At 47.4% G+C, this 9,533-nt stretch overlaps 1 pseudogene across 1 annotated transcript; it reads right to left on the bottom strand.

Moving 5' to 3' along the window:
• Positions 1–5,118: 5,118 nt before the first annotated feature.
• On the bottom strand, positions 5,119–6,692 carry LOC307095153 (D-3-phosphoglycerate dehydrogenase-like; annotated as a pseudogene). Its single transcript has one exon. The product of its transcript is annotated as a D-3-phosphoglycerate dehydrogenase-like (transcript).
• Between the last annotated feature and the right edge of the window lie 2,841 nt (positions 6,693–9,533).

Raw genomic sequence — 9,533 nt, 5'->3', positions numbered from 1 at the left:
ATACTGCTGCTTTCAACACAGTAGCTATTTTCTACACAGTAGCTGCTCTCTACACATGTGTGGCTGGTCCGCATAAGTACATTATGGCGCCAACCCTGTCACATACACCTGTATTTGTATGGGGTGTATGTGATGGGATTGGCGCGATGATGTCATCACACTGGGTACTCATATGTGGACATATCTGCATGTGTGAGAACGCACCTGGAGATGGATAGAGGAGCAGTGTCTCGGTTCCTAAGACCATTGGAAATATGTGTTTTCTGATGGTCTTAGGCGACCCCTGTGAAAGGGTCGTTCGACCCCCAAAGGGGTTGTGATCCACAGGTTGAGAACCGCTGCTTTAGAAAATGAAACTTTGAGCAGGTTACTTCAAGTGTGTGGGCTTCAGTGTCATCTGTAAAATGGGGATAACATTACCTACCTCAAAGGTGGTGACAAGAATTAAAGTGCATTTAGAACACCCATGGCATGTGGCTAGTACTATTACATAAATCAGAATGTGCCATGGGGAATACTGTGTCTCTGGCAACAGTATACGGATGATTCTAGCCTATCAGACTATGGTTATCCCAGTAGGCAGAGATTACTTTTTCTTTCAACAACAGCATAATAAACTTAGGAGTTCTGCTCCACTCACTCTTTGTCTCCTATATAAATAGGAGAACTTTATCTTTCTCTGTATGTTATGTAATTCATAAATATTATGGAAAAACTATGACCTGTTTCAGTACTGTACGAAGAGTTAGACCTTTACAAAAGAAGTATGAGATGAGTCATGCCTCCAAGAAGCCAACAGTCAAGTGGAAGAGACTAGCATGGAAGAAATAACAATGAGGAATGCTAGGCTGTGCATAATTAAGTGCTCAATGGTATGGTACTTATTTGAAGAGACATAACAGTTTAACAGACAGAAAAGAGGGATTGGAGTCAATATTCACACCTAAGTTAATTGATGAGCATAGTTACTCCTACAGTATACAGCAGAGTTGTCTGTTTGGGTGTTCACTAAAGCCAGAGTTAGCCCAGCCCAGTGGGCATGTGGGCAAACATCACCTAGTCAGTCCCCTGTCCTTTAAGCAATCTCTTATTCCCTCTCAAGTCTATTTTCTACCCAACCAAGGTATTTATATGTAGACTAGAAGCCCGGTGCACAAAATTCGTGCACAGTGGGGGGTTGTCCCTCAGCCCAGCCTGTACCCTCTCCAATCTGGGACTCCTGGACATCCCTCTCACAATCCAGGACTGCTGGCTCCCAACTGCTTGCCTGCCTGCCTTCCTGATTGCCCCTAACCACTTCTGCCTGCCAGCCTGATCACCCCCTAACCACTCCGCTGCCAGCCTGGTTGATGCTTAACTGCTCCCCTGCCAGCCTGTTTGCCCCCAACTTCCCTCCTCTGCCAGCCTGGTCACCCCTAACTGCCCTCTCCTGCAGGGTTGATCACCTCCAACTGCCCTCCCTTGCAAGCCTGGTCCCTCTCAACTGCCCTCCCTTGCAGGCCTGGTCCCTCACAACTGCCCTCCCTTGCAGGCCGGGTGCCTCCCAACTGCCCTCTCTTGCTGGCCATCTTGTAGTGGCCATCTTGTGTCCACATGGGAGCAGGATCTTTGACCACATGGGAGCAGCTATATTGTGTGTTGCAGTGATGATCAATCTGTATATTACTCTTTTATTAGATAGGATAGAGGCCTGGTGCACGGGTGGGGACCAGCTGGTTTGCCCTGAAGGGTGTCACAGATAAGGGTGGGGGTTCCCTTGGGGTGTGGGGCGGCCTGAGCGAGGGACCTGTGGTGGTTTGCAGGCCGGCCACGCCTCCTGGCAACCCAAGGGGAGGCCCTGGTATCTGTAATTTATTTTCCTTCTACAATTGAAACTTTGTAGCCTGGGGCGGCAGCCATTTCTGGGGCGGCAGCCATTTCTGGGGCGGCAGCCATTTCTGTGGCAGTTAATTCACTTTCTACAATTGAAACTTTGTAGCCTTAAGCGGGTGAGCCCAGCCAGGGTGTGCGGAAAGCTTTGCTTCCCCTGTTGCGGCCGGCAACCCTGGCCTGCTCTCTCAAGCTCCATTCTGCCACCATTTTTTTGAATTTGTTTACCTTCTATAATTGAAACTTTGTAGCTTGAGTAGAGGCTTAGGCCTGCAACGGCTATGGAAAGCTTGGCTTGCTCTATACCTGGGAAACCTTGCTCTCTGTGGCTGTAGCCATCTTGGATTGGGGTTAATTTGCATACTCGCCCTGATTGGCTGGTGGGCGTGGTTTGGCTGGTGGGCGTGGCTTGTGTAGCGGAGTGATGGTTAATTTGCATATTACCATTTTATTAGAGAGGATAAACTGTAGAAAATCCCACAAAGCCAGATACTGCTTTTTCATTTATCCTTTTACCTTATGTTCTTTTTCTTCAGAGCATTTATCACTATCTGATTTAATCAGATATATTTAATCTTTTTGTATCTTGTCCATCTCTCCCATTGGATTGTCAGCCCCTTGATAACAGGAACTTTGTTGTCTTCACTGCTAAATACCCAGGCCCCAAAAGAGTGCCTAGCTCAATAAACATTCTTTGGACAAAGGAATGAACCCTTATTAGAACTGTTCTCTTCAGCTTTCTCTTTTGTTCTAATGCCAAAGCTGTCCCCAGAGCTAAAGACATAGTTAGCTGCTGTATATAATTACTAGAGGCCCGGTGCATGAAATTTGTGCATGGCAGGGGGGGGTCCCCTCAGCCCAGCCTGCACACTCTCCAATCTGGGACCCCTCATGGGATGTTCAACTGCCGGTTTAGGCCCGATCCTTGGGATTGGGCCTAAACCGGCAGTCAAACATCCCTCTCACAATCCTGGACCGCTGGTTCCTAATCGCTCACCTGCCTACCTGCCTGATTGACCCTAACTGCCCCTCTCTGTTGGCCTGGTAGCCCCTCACTGCCCCCCTGCCAGCCTAATTGCCCCCAACTGCCCCACCTGCTGGCCTGGTCACCCCTCACGGGCCCTCGCTGGCCTGGCCGCCCCACACAGACTGCTGTTCAGTCATTTGGTTGTCCCTCACTAACCTCCCTGCCAGCCTGGTCACCCCATGCAGCCTGCTTGTTCAATCATTTGGTCATCCCTCACTAACCCCCCTGCTGGTTTGGTCCTAGGCAGCCATCTTGTGAGGGTGTGGCGGTCAATTTGCATATTACCTCTTTATTATACAGGATAATAGTAACTGTTTATTGAGCCATGTCATGGGCCAGGCTATGTAATATAGTCCACGCAATCATCCCATGAAGTCAAGAATGTTATTCTTCCAAGCTTACCAATGCATCAAATGAGGCCTAAAAATTATGTAATATATCCAGCTTCACATACTTAAGAAGTAACTGAATTCCAATAAGGGTTGACTATATACATTATGCTCTCCTGTTTTAGTCTTATGACAACTTCTAGTGGTATTGGCACATACCCAGAATTTAAGGCAGAGAAGAACCCTGAAAAGGTAGGAGTGGGAGATGAAAGAGTTGGTGGGTAGGTGTTATGGGTTGAATTGTGCCCTGCCTCCCCCAAATGTATATGTTGAAGACCTAGCCCCAGTACTTCAAAATGTGACTTTATGTGTAAATAGGGTCATTACAGTTGTAATTACTTATATTGAAATCATGCTGGAGTAAGGTGAAACCTACCTCTAATATAACTCTGGTCCTTATACAAAGGAGTAATCTGAAGACAAACACACACAGGGAGAACCAAACCATCACAAGCTATGAGGGAGACATGGAACATGTCCTTCTCTCACAGCCCACAGAAGGTACTAACAATGCTGATACTTTGATCTCAGACACCTAGACTCAAGAACTGTGAAGCAATACATATCTGTTGTTTAAGCCACCTAATTTGTGGTATTTTGTTATGGCAGCTCTAGCAAATTAATACAGTAAGGTCAGGCAAGGAGAGGGCCAAGGGAGAGAACTAAAAACCTTACAGATCCTGGTGGGCATTCTTGCTGGTATTCCATTTTAGCCTTTTCTACTTTCACCCAATCCGCCATTCTGAAGACATAACTTCCTTCTTGAAAAACCCTGGCAAGGGGTTTCTGAAGGAACCAGTGATTTTCTACGAGAGGAAAGTGAGCTTCCTGATTCTTCTTGATTAATGCTAATATCCAGGCCCACAAAATATATCATAGTGTGTGGAGCCACTACTTAGAGGCAATTGTCCCTTACAAAGAAATCTGCAGGCACTTCACAGACTCTGTGGCATCTCCTAGGCCAATGTTGCCCAGGTATTTATATGTAGACTAGTGGCCTAGTGCACAAAATTTGTGCATGGAGGGGGGTTCCCTCAGCCCAGCCTGCACCCTCTCCAATTAGGGACTCCTTGGGGATCGGGCCTAAACTGGCAGTCAGACATCCCTCTCACAATATGGGACCACTGGCTCCTAACCGCTCACCTGCCTGCCTGATCGCCCCTAACTGCCTCTGCCTGCCTGCCTGCCTGATTGCCCCTAACCCCTCTGCCTGCCTGTCTCATCGCCCCTAACTGCCTTCCCCTGCTGGCCTGATCTCGCCCCCAACTGCCCTCCCCTGCTGGCCTGATGGCCCCCAATTGCCCTCCCCTGCCAGCCTGGTAGCCCCCAACTGCCCTCCCCTGCCGGCCTGATCTCGCCCCAATGGCCCTCCCCTGAGGCCTGATCTCGTCCCTTACTTCCCTCCCCTTGCCGGCCTGGTTGTCCCCAACTGCCCTCCACTGCTGACCTGATCTCACTCCCAATGGCCCTCCCCTGTCGGCCTGATCTTGCCCCTAACTGCCCTCCCCTGCCAGCCTGATCTTACCCCCAATGGCCTGCCCCTGTTGGCCTGATCTTGCCCCCAACTACCCTCCTCTGCCGGCCAATTTGGTTCTGATTGGTCAGTTTCTATGCCAGTCAGCATCAAAAGCTCTGCCTCCTAGGCAGACATTGGCTCCTCACAGTTGACACAGATTTGGTTCTTTTTTTTTTGGGGGGGTGGGGGCGTGAGGGTGAACTGTTTATTAAGTGGTTATTACAGGGGTCAGACCACATAAGTGGTGTCAGCCTCAGGAATGTGACCTGTCAATGTTGATCACAAAGCCCCAAGGCTGGTCCTGGTGAGCCCCAAGGTCAGAAATGAAACTGAAAGGCCTCGGTCACATGCTGCTTCCAGGCGTCCAGGCTGGGCAGCAGGGAAGAGATGCTCATAACGTGCCAGGTCTCCCCATCGGACACTACTGAGGTCTGGTAGGACAGCAGCTGCATGCCTGCCTCTGCCAGGAGCCCAATCATAGTAGGCAGCAAGGCAGGGTTGGAAGGCTGAGCCCGGAACAGGAGCAGGGGCAGACCCCTGCGGAGAGGCACTTGTGGTCTGAAGGCAACTTGGTTGAGTGCCTGCAGCACAAAGCCCACACCCTGGTAGGGGGCACCTGCCAGGGCCACGCTCAGGAGGCCTTCCCCGCATCCTTGTTCTCCTGGCACAGTGGGGTTATGGGAGGTGGTTACATTGAGGCCGGCCTCCTTCACCAGCAGCTTGGCATTCACCAAGGTCACATCTGCATAATTAGAAGTGTCTTTGAGGAGGCTGACAATGACTGTGGGGCTCAGGCAGTTCCTGGCATTCTTCAGGGATAAGCCCTGCATTACCACCTGGGTGGTCCCTTTGGGGGACCCTGCCCAGGCTCACATCAGTGTCCCCAGAGCTTCTGCCAGACTGATCCAAGGTTTAGTGTGCGGACAGAAGGCGCTGGTAAGGGCCTGGGCATTCATGACCCCTGCGAGGGCTCTCCCCTTCACCATGTCCACAAACTGGACAGCAATCTCCGCCCCGCAGAGGCTCTGGGCCTCCTTGGTGCTGGCACCCAGGTGGGGGCAGCTGATGACTTTCTTGTGGTCCACCAAGGTGTGGTCCCAAGGCGGCTCCTTTGTGAACACGTCCAGCGCTGCACCCATGCACTGCCCCGACTGCAGTGTCCAGACCAGGGCGCCCTCATCCACAATCCCTCTGCGGGCACAGTTCACCATGCACATACCCTCTTGCACAGGGCAAAGGTGCTGTTGTTCAGCAGGCCTGTCGTGGAGGGCAGGAGAGGGGTGTGCACAGTGATGAAGTCACAGAGAGGCCAGATCTCCTCCAGGGGCAGCTGCTGAATGCTGAAGGAGGCCGAGATCACTGGTGAGATGATGGGGTCATACCCTACAGTCTTCATCCTAAAGGACTGCATCCAGACTGTCATCTCTTTCCAGATCCTCCCCAGGCCAAGAATTCCCAAGGTTTTGCCATTCATCTCGGTTCCCATTAACTTCTTTTGGTCCCATTTGCCATCCTTCATCGAAGCCGTCGCCTGGGGAATCTGCCTGGCCAGACACATGATCATCCCACAGGTGAGCTCCACAGTGCTAAGACTGTTCCCATTGTGAGTGTTCATGACCAGGATGCCCTTCCTCTTGGCGGCCTCCAGATCCACTCCAGTGCTGGCCCTTCCCACCACCTGGAGCTTCTCTGCTGTGTTGATGACATCTGTGGTCACCTTGGTGGCCGAGTGGACAATAAGGCTGGACAATAAGGCCTTTGCAGTCCTGCAGCTCTTCTTTGCTTAGGTTCTGCTTCTCCACCACCTGCAGCCCTCCATCTTGCAGGATCTTCCAGCAAAAAGGTCCAGGCTGTCACTGATGAACACTTTCTGTAGATTTGCTAAGGCCATTGCTGGAGCTGCTGCGGGATGATGCTCTCCCTGGACAGAAACACCTCTAAGCCCCCAGATTTGGTTCTGATTGGTCAGTTTCTATGCAAGTCAGCATCAAAAGCTCCACCCCCTAGGCAGCCATTGGTTCTGCACATTTTACCCAGATTTGGTTCTAATTGGTCAGTTTCTATGCCAGTCAGTGTCTCTGGGCCTATCAACAGGGCCTGATCAGAAAGGCGGGGCTGATCAGCAGCCCAGGTGGAGTCCTGGAGAGAAATGGAGGCGTGGCTGCTGGTCAGACTGGGAGAGAAAGAGAGAGGCAAGTGCTGGTCTAAAGCTGCCACAGAGGCAACCGATCAGTCCCTGCTTCTCTCTTCAGGCCTCTCTCTGGCCCTGATACGCAGCCCCCTCAGCAGTCAGTTCTGGGGCACCATGCCTACAGAGGAAGCAGTCAGAGCTGGGTTGCCACAGCAACCTAGCACTGATTTCCTGTCTGGTCGAGCTTCCGTGGTAACAGTGTTACACCCTGGCTCTTTATTATAGAGATAAACTTTAGAAAATCACACAAAGCCAGATACCTCACACATCACATGTTGGTGGCCCTGCTTGATGGAACAAGTTAGAAACAGGACACGTAAGGGGAAAACATCCATAATCTGCAATGTCTGCTGCAGGATAGTGATTCCATTGTCCTTTAACCCTCTGGCACTGGGTTGCTATTATATTACTAGTAATGAAGAGAGAATCCTGCCAGGAATAAAATGGTTAGAAGTCAATATAATATATCTTTTCACAGTAAAAATAATGAGAGCTCATGACTGATTTAATAAAGAATGTCAAGAAAAATATTTATGGCATTCCAAGCCAAATACCCATCCTCACAACCCTACTCAGGGATTTTCAGCAATGTGTAGTATCAATGTCCTAACAATTTCTGTTCTGAACAGAGCTTCCCTGTCATGAGAAGAGCTTTCCTCATGAGTGGAGTTAGTGTTTGATTTCTCTAACACATGGGTCAGCAAACTTTTTCTGTAAAAGGACAGATAATAAATAATTAATGCTTCGAGGGCCATCTCTTTTGCAACTACTCAAACTATTATGTGAAAGTGGCCACAGACCATATATAAATATGGCTGTGTTCCAATAAACCTTTATTTTAAAAAGAGGCAGTGGCTGGTTTGACCCATAGGCTATAGTTTTCCGACCCCTGGTGTGCAGCATAAAAATACTAGAACTTTGTGGCCCATGAATACAATATTCCTGTTTTTAAAGCTTTGGTGTCCAAATATTTCCTGGGAAATGTCATCTCAGGGACCACATTCTTTTACATCCCCATGATGAAAGAGAGAAGAAATGAATAAATCAATCTTATTTCTTTCAGAGCTCCATATTGCCAACACTGAACTGAAGTCATGCCAACCTGTGTCCCTTTAATTACTCCCCCTAGAATATATCACCTCATAAATTTTGTGATAAAGAAATTACTTTAGGTGACTGAATATAACAATATTTTAAAAAATAAATGTGCCAATATATACCAGTTACAAATTTAGAAAACATAATTTAAAATATAGTAGTTATAATATAAAAATATATAAATACAACAAATATTTAAACAATAATATTCAAAATACTATGGAATGAAAGCTTAAAACTTTATTGAAAGCAATTTTTAAATACAAATATAAAAAGAGAAATAGATCATGTTCATCGATGGTCTATTTCTCTCAGTATCATAAAATGTCAGTTCTTAAATTTAACTACAGAGCTAATCACAATTTAACAGGGTTTTTGAGGAACTTGACAACTTAATTCTAAAATGTATTTGAGACCATTATGCAAAGTGAAATAAACAGGTCAGAGAAAGACAAGTACCATATGATTTCACTCATAGGTGGAATGTAATACACAAACTGAACTAGCAAGCACAATAGAGACAGACTCATAGACAGGAGTTTTTGTCTAAGGAAATAACAACAAAAACGTACCACTTTAACTTTATCCCGTTATACCATTTTTCTAAGCAGTTAATCATTTCCAACCCATGGGATTAGGAAATCCTGGAACTATTGGCTACTGGATCTACCTTCATTGAGCTACCTCTCCATAGTAGATCAGTGAACATTCATCTACCATAATTGGTGCCTTGAGTTTCTTTCTCCTATTGGAATAAATGTGATTCTGAGAAGCAACAGTCAAGATTCTGGAAAGCCCAGCATCCAGACACCATGTACAGCTATATTGAGGCATTGAGATGGATTTTAGCCTATGTGAAAATTATTTATATGGCCAACTTTTTGTAGCACCAAATAATAAGTATCTCCACGCAAAAAATAAAAAAAAAAATCACCTTAAAGAGTGTCTCCTTCAGAGATGAAATGGCATTGATAGAAGAAGACTATACTCTGTGTCTGAAGCCCTGGCTTTTTGTCCTTGTCTTGGCCTCTGACAAGCCCAGTGACCTCTCACAGGTAATTTCATCTCTCTGGTGTGACAACTCATTCCCTATATCAGTGATGGGCAACCTTTTGAGCTTGGTGTGTCAAACTTCGCCAAAAAACTGAGCATAACTCGGGTAGTGTGTCACTTTGAGGAAAAAACATTATTTTTCAAATGTTTCATCCTCAGGAGCAGCAAATGTTTCATCCTCGGCATACGGCCGCTTCAGTGGCCGCGTGTCATCAGAAATGGCTACGTGTGTCAGTGCTGATATGCGTGTCATAGGTTTGCCGTCACTGCCCTATATACTTTATGTGACTGTCATGAGAAGACATTCAAAAGACCAATAAACATGAAAGCATTTTGTAAAAAGTTAAATTGCCACAGATCTATTTATCCAAGGAAGCCAAGAACATGAGA

Source organism: Cnephaeus nilssonii (assembly GCF_951640355.1).
Source record: "Cnephaeus nilssonii genome assembly, chromosome: X".
Taxonomy (NCBI): Eukaryota; Metazoa; Chordata; class Mammalia; order Chiroptera; family Vespertilionidae; genus Cnephaeus; species Cnephaeus nilssonii.
The sequence above is the reverse complement of the archived record's forward strand: the minus strand, read 5'-3'. Positions and strand labels throughout refer to the sequence as shown.